The sequence below is a fragment of the Thamnophis sirtalis genome, unplaced genomic scaffold (assembly GCF_051295495.1).
Source record: "Thamnophis sirtalis isolate CommonGarterSnake01/CBP01778 unplaced genomic scaffold, rThaSir2_p1.2 scaffold_12, whole genome shotgun sequence".
Taxonomy (NCBI): Eukaryota; Metazoa; Chordata; class Lepidosauria; order Squamata; family Natricidae; genus Thamnophis; species Thamnophis sirtalis.
The window spans coordinates 29,256,938-29,270,200 of NW_028261392.1; the positions used below are offsets into that span (position 1 = coordinate 29,256,938).

Here is a 13,263-nt window from a genome sequence, read left to right on the forward strand (position 1 = left end):
GATATAGCTGTACCAGGAGACGCCAGTGTTGAAGAAAAACAACTGGAAAAAAATCACGAAATATCACCAGCCATCCAAACTTTGTGATTATGGCTGAAACATGTAACAATGATACCCATTATCATTAGTGCACTTGGTACCATGTCCAAGAATTTTACAAAATACATCAATAAATTACAGCTTCCAACAATAACACCAGCATAACTGAAAAAAAATGTGCTACTTGGAACATCGTACATCTTAAGAAGGTACTTGGTTGACACCTAGGATGCTGGCAGCAACCTGTATCAACCATTAGCACCAGTCAGTGGTATTTGTGACACATTTTTAAATGTTCACTTGACTGAATTTCATGTTTAATGAATAAAAGAGATAACAACAACAACAATAATAATGATAAAAATTGAGCATCAAGTTTCTAACTGGATAAAAAGGAAATGAAACCTAATTTATCCCAATACTATTCACTATTCCTGTTCATAGCTTTATATCCTTGAAAGCCATTCTTGCTTTCATCACATCCATACATTAATTTATACATTATGCTCTTTAAACTTGTCATTTTTGTCTTTTTCAGAAATTCATCAATTCCATCTAATCACTTTCTTGGTTTCCCTTTCCTTAAATCCATTTTTTCTTTCTTTTTTTCTTCATATATTTGTTCTTAATTTGGACTTTCCTAAGCCATCTCAACAATTTTTTTGCATGAGTCATTCATTTTTGTATTCATATTCATTCATCACCCATCACCATTCTTGATCCTCTCTTGTTTTACCACACATACTCTTCTTAAGTAATCCATTGTCATATCATTGAGCTTGCCTTTCTTTCTCCTGACATACCAAACTCTCACTTCCATATAAGAAAGTGGACAGAAGCACACTTTTATATACAGTCATTCTCAATTCTTTTGACAAACAGAATGAATGTGAGTTTTTAAGCCTTGACTAATGCAGGGAGTGCAACAAATAATGGAGCACTTGGATATCATTCATTAATAGTAAAAGGCAAGATCAGTTCTCTATGATGTGAAATTATAAGTGCTGTACAGATAAAAAGCTTTTCCCAAAGTATCTGGCCCTGATGGCTTAATGTCCCTGCATTCACTTGCAAGCTCCACTAGTTTCAATCACAACCTTGAATGACTATTAGTTATTTGGGGTTACAGTTAGACCCATTGCTACTTTGTATCCCATTTCCTTTATCATCCAAGTCTCATTATTAATTGTCATACATTTCTCAAGCTAATTAGCAGGGATTCGGTACCTTTAGGGGAGTACTTAGAGGCAAACTCCATCGATACTAATATGAACGGAATGTACCATTTCAGCAGGTCTCAAGTGGAGAAAATCTCATTGGTTCGTGTTCCTGTTTCACATTTTTCTGCTACCTTTAATCATATCCAGGCTACAAAAATCCAGTTGATCCCTAGATGGAAACTAAGAGATGTCATTAGATTGTAACAGCTCAGTTATGGTAGCAATATTTGTGTGTATCTATGGGTTTACCTACCTGCATCTACTGTTTAAAGCAACCCACGTATGGAAAAAAAGTTTTCAATTGGCAGGCTGAAAATCACATGCCAGTATAGTAAGTCATTCAGTGTTTGCTACATAGAGGACTGACTACAAGTTTATTCCTGGATGTCAGCTGTTATTAACTCAGTAGAATTTCCTTTTGAGTGGACACGCAGAAGAATGCAATTCTCTGTTTTCCTCTAGAAACACAGCTACCATTTCTCGAAAAATAAGGCCCATCCCCAAAATAAGCCTTACACAGCCAGCCGCCTGTCCATTCCGACTGGTTGCTCACAATGCCACGGCCACAAGGCGGGGGGTGCTGTTAGAGTTGCCCCACATGCCCCGCACTGACTTACCTCAAGGCCCCATAGCCAGGCCACCCACAACCTGACATCTGACTCACTAAAGAAACATCAGCATGTGGCTCCCAGCCTACTTCTTCTGCTTGCTTGCAGCCACAACAGAGCAGAAGGCTGATCAGTGTGTTGGTGCCACGGCTGCAAGGTGAGGCAGGTGTCAGGGTGTGGATGGCCTGGCTGTGGGGGCCCCGAGGTAAACCAGTGTGGTGTGCATGGGGCAGCCACATCTCCCCACCTTGTGACGGTGGCACTAGTGCACCGCGTGGCCTCCTGCCCCACTGCAAGCAAGCAGAAGAAGTGGGCCTCCCATACATGGAAAAAAATAAGACAAAAAGAAAGTAAGATCTGGTCTTATTTTTGGGAAAACATGATAGTTTTACAACTGTATCTTCTCGAAAGTCACTTGACTAAAGTACAAATGTTTAATTCTAAAAGAGATTTATAGTGTTTGATGATTGGGTGTCCAATTTTCAACACATTAGACTTTATTTATAAACATAACAAAGTTTAAACAATCTATATATTAAATGCCAGACTTCATATGTATAAACAGGTATTTTGGGGGGTTTCTTCAGCAAAACATGTTTTGCTTACATTTAGGATTGATATTTTTAATTATTTGAATTTTGAGCATTTTTAAAGTAAGGAACACAAGTGTCGCCTGGAAAAAAAAGGCACCAAAAAGATGTAATTTGATTCCATCACAGACACAACCAAGAGTAAACAGGTTGTTTCTGGGATCAAATATGAGAAGCTGCTTCCAGCAAAATACTGATAGCTATGATGACTGAGCATTTGATTAAGGTAGGGACAATTATCCATGTTTGATCCAACTGTAGGTCTAACTTCCAGCAAAAATTCCAGGGTTTAAACATGGAAAATATTTAGGACAGTGCGGCTGTGTGAGGATTTCTGGGAGTTAAAGTTGCCAAGATTGGAGAACACTGCTCTAGAATAAAACAAGGATTCAAATGCCTATTGGTTCTCAGAAACCTATTCCCGTGAGACCCAATCATTACAGAGCATTAACGATCAATCTCCTGAGACCCTTCCTCTTGTAGGATAGAGCTGTTGTAATTTTCAATTCATCCACCTTTTTGAAAGATCCACCCATGGATTGTTGCTCTAAATTGTATGCGGGTACAGATTTTCTGTAACTTGAAAATAATAAAGAAATTAAGCAAACTTTTATTTAGGAGACTGGTTTTCCACATTTTTGGAGCTGGGAGAGAAGCATTACATTTTACCTTCACAATACTTTTGGAATGACTGAATAAACTGCAGCCTCGTTGCCCATATGCCACTCAGCTTCTGTCTGTCTTTTTGTTTACACTGGGAACACAATGGAAACCATAGTCCTTCCAATGCATCATTTATAAGTGTATTCTACCTCTGAATGTAGGGACAGAATCGGCTGTATGAATGAGCCCTGTGAATATTGCCAAGACACTGTGCTTTGTTCAGCATTATTCTTCACAATAGATACCACACTTTGGAAGTAATTTTTAAAAGGGAATCAAAATAGTGGTACTTTTAGCCTTTGTTTCTTTTTTTACCACACTGCATTCTCTGTCTCTCATTCAGCAGCTTCTATTATACTGGCAAATTAAATAAACCACTCCATTGCTAAAGAGGCTTGGGCAGGCAGGGGAAGTTATGGCACTGGAGAAGTTGCACTAAACATTTACTATGTGTGTTTTTTTATTTTTGTTTTTTTTTAAGCTCAGGAAAAAGATATTGATCAACTGACATTAAAGCTTTTTTTTTCTTTTTCTTTTTTCCTTTCTCTTTTGGGCAAAATTAAAAAGGAATACTTGAAAAAATGTGTTTATCTTCAAAATCGAGAGTCTCGCATCTGGAGTCCCGAGAAGCTGCGCGGTGTGCAGGTAATGAGCTCGAGTTTTGCTTTTGATCTCTCCGTCTCCAGGCCTTCCTTTGCCGCCTCTCTCGCTCTCGCCCTTCCCGAGCTTTCAGCCTGCTAGAAATTCTGAAGGGGGGAAAAAGTTGCTTCTTTTGACCAGGGAATCCAAACACCGCGTTTATCCGGCGCAAAGCGGCGCTTGCTTTAAATTGCGGACTTAAAAGAAAAGTCAGCCGATGTCCGTTCGTCCAGTTCGTTTTCTACTTTTGCATTTTCCAGAAAAGATCTTTGGCTAAAACAGTTTGGCTCTTCCCGAGCCCTGTTATATACTAACGTCAAGGTTGCCAGCATGCAAAAAGTGGGAGATGCGGAAAGAGGGCGAGTTACTCGTCTTTCGAGGCTTTTCGTGCAAGCTTGACCCTGGAGCTGGAGCCCTGGCATCAAAATTGACCGCGCGGCAAAGAAAACGCAGCGCGTTGGAATTTAACCACCCACCCACCCCCACCCACGGTTTGTGGAGATTGGGCTTGGATTCGAGCAGTGCGCGTTTGGCCGAGGAACAGCCGCAGTTGTTGGGCAGTTGAAGGAGGGAAGCGGCCTTTTTTTTGGTCAAGGACGTGCTTGAGTTTGTACAAATCGAAGGGCAAAATGGGACGGATACCGAGTGGCAGCAGAAGGGACCGGCCTTGTTAGCGCGGACTGCGTGTGCTCGACTGGAGGAAGCGCGATTCGCGTGCGGGGGAGCGGGAAGTGTTCCTTCCCAAAGCCGCGCCAAAACCGAGGAGAGCTGCAATCCCTTTTCGTCCCTTTTCCCTTCGAAGTGAAGCGCGTGGAAGGAAGGCCGAACTGGGTGGGCGGGCAGGCGGCCGCTTAGGAGAGAGATATGCCTTGCTGAGGAGAGAGGTTCGGTTCCTCCGGGCAACTGAATCCAGCAACGAGGGAAGGGTGGTGTGGGGAGAAGAAACAAAATCAGTCCCCCCCTGATTTTGAAGAAGCCTGGGGAGGAATGGCAGCCATCTGCTTGGAAAGGCCAGGAACTGAAAAGCGAGCGAAGGGACGCGTCCATTTAGGGCTCCCACAGCGATCCCCGCGGGCGCGCGAAGCTTCTGAACCAAAGCAGTTGGAAGAAGCCCCCAAGCGGGAGTCCCCTTTTCTTACGAAAGGAGGCCGGGAGGGGGTGGGGGAGTTGGGGAAGCAGCCCTGCTGAAATGTGCGGGTATTCATCCTCTGTCCTCGCCCGCCCGCCCCACGCACGCGCGCACATAACGTGTGTAATTTGTCTCAGGGGAATTTCAACTCTTTCGACTAAATAACACTTTCTTTCTCTCAGACTTGCCCGCTCGCTCTGGGTTTCCCCCGTTAAAATGTCTCTGAGATCCGCGGAGAATAGAGCGGGCCTGAGGCGAACGCGAAGGTCAGGATTGCCCACTGTGGTGTGACTTTTCAACCAAAGAAGGTTTTTAATGCCTTCGCTTGTCCTGTCGAGTCTCATTCGGCCCCGCATTGTGCTGGAAGGGTTGGGCCCGCTCGTGACAGGACGGGGGTTAAATGAGATTACAAGCTTTAGAGGTTGTCAGCAACCGCCGCTGCCTGGGGGATGTTAAATCGTGATTTAATGGTCAGCTTTCTCTAGATCGTACCAGAGGGAATCTGTTGTTTTCAGCAACTTAATTGGCCCCGGGTTTTCAGGCGATTTCACCACCACCCCTTCCCCTCGGTTAAGGGGGTGGCGGAGCTGACTATCAGCTTTTGAGGGTGAATTATTTAAAGCGGTGCATACACACAATGGAAATTGGGAGGCTGCGCGGGCGAGGTGGGGGCGGTCTGGAAAGCTTCGCGGGGAAGACGGTGGGTGGCTAATCGTTCCCCTTTGCTCGGTGAAAGGAAGCTTAACGGCAAACCTCGTAATGGGAAGACGAGCTGGAAGAACTGCTCCTGCGATCCTACGTGGCAGTCAGAATAATGACCCTTTTCCTATAATATGTAAAGTGTAATCCCCCCCCCCGTTTCTTCTTTCAGATTAGGGCATTCGAATTATTGTTCCTTTAAAATAACCATTAAAAATGAAACTACTAATTAAACAATATGATTTGGGAAAGGTGGACTTTCTTCTTCTTTTAAATCCCCTCGCCAGCAATGGATTTTCTAACATGAATGATGTCTCTGTCATCTCTTAGGTAACGAACTCTGGACATGTTCAGAGATTCTCTTCTCTATCTATTAGGATTTCATATGGTCCCTGGGCCATGGAAAGTATCAACTTTCTACTGAAAATAATCCACAAAAAGATCTATCCCGATTCTATGCATATTTTATGCTGTGACAAGAAAATAACCTGATTGTCAAGAGTTCAAAAAAGAGAGACTGGGTTTAAGGAAATAGATTTATCAGACTGTGGTGAAGAGTACTGATAGATGTCAGTCCTTTTACAGTACTCATTTACAGGTTTTAAAGGCAGTCATATTAGTCCCTTTGACTCACTGTTGCAGTTTTACACACATTAAAAGGCTCTTGGAGATCTACTAAATATCATCTGGCCATGTTAAGAATTCCCAAGGGCTTATGTTTTGTTTTTTTCCATTTCCCAAACATTAATAGCTACTACAAAAGGATATAATTTTGAGAAGAGGAACAGTGAAAAGTGAATGTGATCCTTTCCTCTAAATTATTTTGAACTTAAATTCTTCAACATGTAAACACATTTCTAGAACCCCTGCAGAGAGGGCAGTTCAAAATTAGTCCTTAGTGGCTTTTACCTTATTTGGCTTTAATAGTGGATCTTTAATAGTGTTGCCAACTAACAAGTTTCTCCGAAATATGGCAGCACTGTCCTATATAGTGAAATTGGAACAGGGAGTTGTGAGTTCCTATCAAATTGTTTTAAGCATATAATTCATATGTGTCACACTTAACAGTGTTTTGAATGCAAGCATAGAATAGAATGCCAGCATGGAATTGGCTTGCAAATGTAGTACATTAATACATATCTTTCCAGAATACATAAATAATACATCTTCAGCAGTTTATATTAGGATATATGTGTGTTAATAAGTAGACTAAAACTGTGTTATAAAAAAAGAACAATTAAAAATTCTTGCAAGATTTCCGGTCAAAGAAATAAAAATAATGACTAAGAGAGAGGGAAAATGGCTAAGAGAAAGAAAAAAAAGAAAAGATACTCATTCAAAGAACAAATAAAGAGAGAATATGCTTTGTAACAAGCCAGGCAACGTTAGTATCAGTTATGCATGAGGTAAGGGTCAGTCCAGAAAGTTCAGGATTAGTAAATTTAATATCCTGTCAAATTTCTCATGATAATGAACCCTGGCTGGCCTTCCTGGCTTAGCTGGCACAGCCACTTTGATGCTGCAGCTTAAGAGATAGAGCTGCTCATTTATGGGCAAGAAATTGCACAGTGTTGGCATATGCTGAGCTGGTCAGTTGGGAAGCATGTCATTGCCTATTTAATTTGTTTAAAGTTTGAATATGAAATGGAAATATGAAAAGGAGGAAGATTCATGTATATTTTGTTTTTAAAATTTTTAGTTCTTCTTAAAATAGGCAACATTAAAATGTCAAGATTCCCTTCACTATATAAAATTAACATTATTTGGGAAAGTTGGTCACTTGGGGCTGCATTAGTTATCTTAAAAGAACATTGTAGATTTATACTTTAAAAACTATGGTCTTAAAATATATTTTTACTTTTTGTTTTTCATTCTTCTCAAAAATAAAATAATTAGGATAATTTGCTGTTGTTTTAAATTTGTAATTATTTATACTTTTCTAACAGTTGAATATACTATTCAGTTTTTTAACAGCTTGACTGCACTATTCAGTGTTTTATGAACTTGATAATGACGATTTTAGAATATATTTTCCTGCTATTGTCTATCTCAAAGTTGGATCTAAGTTTGAAATGCTTAATTCCTGCAGGAATGATGAGCATATAATTAAACACCTACACTGACCAGCAAAGTATCTGAAGCATGGTTAAGAATAAAGTACGTTTTGCTGCAAGATATTCAATTTCTTTTATGTGATATGTCTTCTATCATATATTAGTTTAGTTTAATACTTAGCATTTATGTAATGCTTTAGACTGTTCAGTGCCCTGCTAACCTCACCATAATTCTTACAACAATACTGTTATGACAATATTTTTAGTCTCAAGTTATAGAGCAGGAATATGCTAAGAGGATGTTTTGCATAAAGTCACATGCTGACTTCCAAGAGTTTAGTCTCATCATTGTTTTTAAAAGGGCAAATCATTTCATTGGGACTATACAGTGTTTGTTTTGGAATCAGTCTTATTTAATTTGCTTGGATTCCTCAATAAATTGTATGCATTGCATTGTATGTACTTGATAGACAGTCTCATCAAGTTTGCTGGTACTATTTCTAAGTAAACATGAAGAAGATAGAGCAGAATGCCCTTTAAGTAGTGTAGACCCAGGGGATTTCCTCTTAGCCACAGCTTTGGGTCCCCAGTCCTTCACTGTGATATTCAGGTGATCACATGGGTGTCCTTACAATTTACTGCTGAAGAACTTCATCTCCTCCCTCACCAGAGAAGCAATGCCAGTAAGGTGCTTCAGTGCTTCAGTGCTTGCCTTTCTTATTTATCTTCCCATACCTGTATTTAACAGTGAAGAAAAAAAGTGCTATTGTGCAGGACAGCAACAAAACCAACTCAGAAATGGTGGGAGGAGGTAGGTTACCAAGGCACCTGAACTAGAAATGAATTGGTTCGGATGCAGAACACCTAGGGAATCTTGTGGCATCTTGGGGTGCTGAAGAAAAGTTCTTGTGTGGAAGCGGCTTTATCTTAAATGAGCCCATTCAAGAATAACTGAGTAAATGGGATTTGTTTCCCACAAAAATGTGCATAGCACTAAAATCATAATCATGATAAGGATGCCTCATGCAGTTGAAAAGGGTGAAATGAGCATGATGTTTGCAATAATCCATACTGGCAATAAGAAAAAAGAGTGCAACAGTATTGCCATGTACAATCAGTGCATTTAAAATGTAAGTCAAAGAGGTGGGGAAAGCAATCCGTGTTAATAAATAAGGCTGTTACCAATTACAGTGGTTCCTACTATCCTGATTTAGGAGTTTCTGAAGCTGTAGGCATGCAGTTAAAAATATACAGTTCCTAACTGGGAAATAAAATGACAAAATGAAAAGAAGAGAAGGAAAGTTCCTGTGCACTTTGTTCAAGGTTCTGCACCTCTCTAAGCAGCTGTCACATCCGTACATTATGGTACATTGAATCTGAATGAGGCTCTCCACATCAAAACCTTGCATCCATTATGATATCATCTCCTGCTCTAAGCTGTAATGCTTATTAATTCTGCACCCATACTCTCCAAGCTTCAGCAAATGTATTCCATCAGCCTAGCATTTAATTTAATTAGTACAGCTGGGCTCTCATTCTCCTTTCTGTGTCAGAGGTATTGTCAGCACGTTCTGCTATAACACAATTACTGATTGCTTTTAGATAGGCTGAAATATGATTAGGGTATTGGGTGACTGTATCATAAGCCTTATTAGATTCATTTGAAATCTGGAGATAAATAGGAAACTTTTATTTGCAGTGTAATGAGATTATGCTTATTAGGCCAAGGCCTCACAACCTTTTGCAAAGAACATAGTGTATTGCTAGGATTATACTCTGGAACCACACTTTTTGCTCACAATCTCCATCCAATTTCTCTGTGGCTTTGAGATTTAACTGTTGTGGCTCTGCACGTATTTGAAGATTGTTCTCTCTTAATAGTTATCCCTCTTAAGGCAGATAATCTGCAATTTTTGTTATGAATATAGAAGATTTTATTTATATCCCCCCCCCCACAAGAAAATCAAAGAGTCCTAAGGAGCTATTTTGCTTGGATCTAATGGGGGGGGGATTAATACCTTGCACAGGATAGTGTTCCTTCTCCTGCATCCCGTTATTTTATTATCCATACTTAGGAGGGGGCATTACCTTGGATAATACAGCACTTAATGCTTAAATTTCATTGTGTTGGTCCCTGTGCAAAAACATTCAAGAAAAGTTTAATTTATTGAATGTTTATGGTATATTCCATTTGCTATTTCATATGAATGTTAAAAATTAGAGTTTCTTAAAAGGCCTCTTCTTTTTTTGTAGTTTTGCTTTATAAATTTGAAATAATGAGGAAATAATTTTGAAGCAAGGAATTTTATCCTTTTTTTTTAAGATTAGCATTGTAAATCTTGATAGAAACTAATAAACATTATGTCACTGGGAGAAACAACTCCTTTGAGTTGGCTTCTGAAGTCCACCAGCTTCAATATTAACCGGCATATATTTTTATTTAAATTGGATTTATGAAAAAATAATAATAATTAAGGAGGGACCTACGGTTCTCCAGCTAGGTAACAGCGCTTAATTGATGGCTAATCTGGAGAGGACTTCAGGGTTGGACCTGGGTAACACTATAATGGAATATTATTAGTAAATATTAAATCTATCATATAAGCTAGTCTGAGAAATTGAGAAAACTTCCTAGAAGACAATGAGGAGACAATTATATATTATTGCTAAGAATGCCTTCTGGATATACCAAATAAATTATTAAGAGGAGTTGAACTTGCCTTAAAGTCATCTTAACCTTAGATGATTGACTTAGCTTGATGGTATTTTAATACAAATAGGGATTTACATTAAATGAAAGAACAGGGGAAAATCCATGTTTAAACTACATGTATGCATATGTATGCAAGAAGGACCATTTCAGAATGAACAAATAATGTGGCATACTCAATACTTTTAACTTCTTTAAAACATAAGGCTTTTGTGGCCCATAGTTCTTTTCTGGAGTGTATTGGAGTATAACATGTATTTTATGAATGAAGGCATCTGGAATTTCAAATGCTTTTTATAGGCCCAATGATCATCATCATATCAGTGTGATTAATAAATTTCAGTGACAATTAACAAATAAGTAGAAAACTCTCATTTCCATTTCTAAAATATGAGGTAGCATTTCTTAAAGAAATACAGTAGTTTAGCTTCACTTGTAGTCATTTCAATTATCTAAAATTGACATAATGATCACAATGAAACAATTTATTTAGTTCAACAGCATCCAGTGCCAGGCTTATAACTCTTGCATCACTTCCAAAGGGTGAAATAGTAATGCATCCTCGTTTAAAATAATTATTTTTTTCTGTTCAGACATAGAACTTAGAATAACTTTATTGTCACTTTAAATGTACACTAACTGGCATACATTACAATGAAATTTCATTGCATACATTTCTCAAAGGGTCACCACTTCTAATATATACTACATAAACATGACAAAATAAATAAATAAATAAATAAATAAATAAATAAATAAATAAATAAATAAATAAATAAATAAATACAAAATTATGCGTATACCCACATATATGACACAGAGAAATGACACAATCTAGTTCGGATGTATACACATATATGGCGAGAAAAATGAATGTTGCGAGTTTACCAGATGGATGGCATAGGGAAAAAGCTATTACAGAATGTGGTAATCCTACTATAGATACTTTGAAACCTCCTCCCAGAGGGGAGCAACAGAAACAGACTGTGAAGTGGATGCGTGGGGTCTCTAACAAAGTTTCAATCTCTAAGAACATAGCACTCATAAAAGGTATCCTGAATAACAGGAAGCAAGCTTCCTATAATCTTGGCTGTCTTTATCACTCTCTGTATGGGCTTTCTATCTGAGGCACACAGAAATATACAGCATTATTTGTCAGAAGCCCCCAAGAACTGTTACACTGAGTCAGAAATATATATTTCTGGATTCTGAAAGAATCCCCCTTGCTTTAGGAAGCAAGATTTATTTTCCACAATTTTTGTTCTAGTTTCTGATTAAAAATGGGTGGGATACAGGTTTGGACTGGTTCAAGCGAACCGCTTGTTACATTTTTGTGCAGTTCAGAGAACCAGAAAATCGCGCCACTGGCTGGTCCCGCCCTGCCCCTCCCACTCATTCCTTATGGTGTCTTACCCCTTGGGTGATGCCTAAAGGCACACCGAGGCATAGCTGCTACTGCTCTCTGGTTCCCTCGCTTGCCTTGACCACATGGCCCAGCTGATCTCTGCCTGGTATGTCTTCCTTCATTTCTTGCCCACTTACCTCCCACGTGGGGCCCAGCTCGCTTGCCTGCCTCCCCTGCTTCCCTGCCTCCCCCATTGCCTTCCCCGTGGTGCCCGTGGCCCAGCTGACTTCCTGCCTTTCTCGTCGCCTTCCTCGTGGCCCTGCCTGCTTGCCTGCCGCTGACGTGGCCACTTCCTCATTGCCTGTCCAGTGGCAAATGATACTGCAGAGACAGGGCAATTTCCTACATACCATTCCAAGCCCTTCCCCCACTTGGGCTGACAAAATAATAGCCCATCTAAAGATCGTGACTGCCTGCCGAGTGCATGCTGGCAAAAGGAGGCTGCGGGGGGGGGGGAGAAAAGGGCTGATGGAAACGCCCCATTTTCTGCCTCCATTAGGCTTTGGTATATGGTATATGGGTCCTTTTGGTATATAGATAGTTTTAGAAGAAAGATAAACTGTAGGGTGGCTGCAGCCCACAGTGCTCACTGATCAGCTCTTATCAATAATGAGGATAAGGGCGTGTCAGAAGAAGGAACTTTATAAGGATGCCTTTTCAGAAATGCCCAGGTATTGTTTTATTGTTTGTGTTGCTAATTATTGAATGAGCAACTCCCTCATGATACCCATTTTCAGAGACTTTTCAGAACATGATGACAGCATTCAAAAAGATTATATATCCCAGTTTTAAACTGTTAAAAAGAAATGGATGGATGAAAAGAAAATAGAGCTTTCCACAATAAATGTCCCTTTCTTACTGAATTTATTTTGGTTGCTGCCTCATAATATGCAGGTCAGTTTTAGCTTCTAGTCCTATAAATTACACAAAATGAGGACATGTTTAATAATAAGAAAATGAGAAAAATGAAATGAAATTACAAGATTCTTCTGTTACATTTTATATATTAGGATCAGAATGAGACTGACTTGAAGGCACAAACACAGAAAAAAGAATAAGAAGTGGTCTTCTGGTACTGTATTCAGTGATGATGTTCTACCAAAAGTTCAATAATCAGAAGCAGCAAAACGTAACTGTTTTTATAATGCAGGTGCTTGATTTTCAACATTCCCATATTTCTAGTCAGCTTGCCAGCTTGTTCCATGTAACATGTAATTGTAACATGTAACAAGTAAATGCAATTACTCAGACAAGGATACCCAGGAATATCCATGTGTTTCTCCATTTGCTTAACCTACTATTTATATGGAACTAGTTGATAACCCAGCATTGCCTGAGTATTTATTTATAGGGGGAAAATGTCTCAACCAAACGTAATTTCTAATGTTGGATTTTCCCCCTTACCAGAGGGAGACCCTTGTGGAGTTCTGTGAAGCGGTTACCATGGCAACTCCACTGCGCTGCAGAGTAGAAGCCATTTTACGGCAGTACAGCAGAAGCCATTTTA

General features: G+C 39.5%; 1 protein-coding gene across 2 annotated transcripts in view; it reads left to right on the top strand.

Moving 5' to 3' along the window:
- Positions 1–3,518: 3,518 nt before the first annotated feature.
- SOX1 (SRY-box transcription factor 1) overlaps positions 3,519–13,263 on the top strand; it is a 121,717-nt gene continuing 111,972 nt past the window's right edge. Inside the window, exons 1-2 of one of the 2 annotated variants that reach the window (XR_015698185.1) lie at positions 3,521–3,570; positions 3,688–3,765. The gene's annotated coding sequence lies outside the window, so the exon portion shown is untranslated. Of the gene's footprint in view, positions 3,766–13,263 lie in introns of both variants that reach the window. The other variant, XR_015698184.1, reaches the window with a different exon arrangement.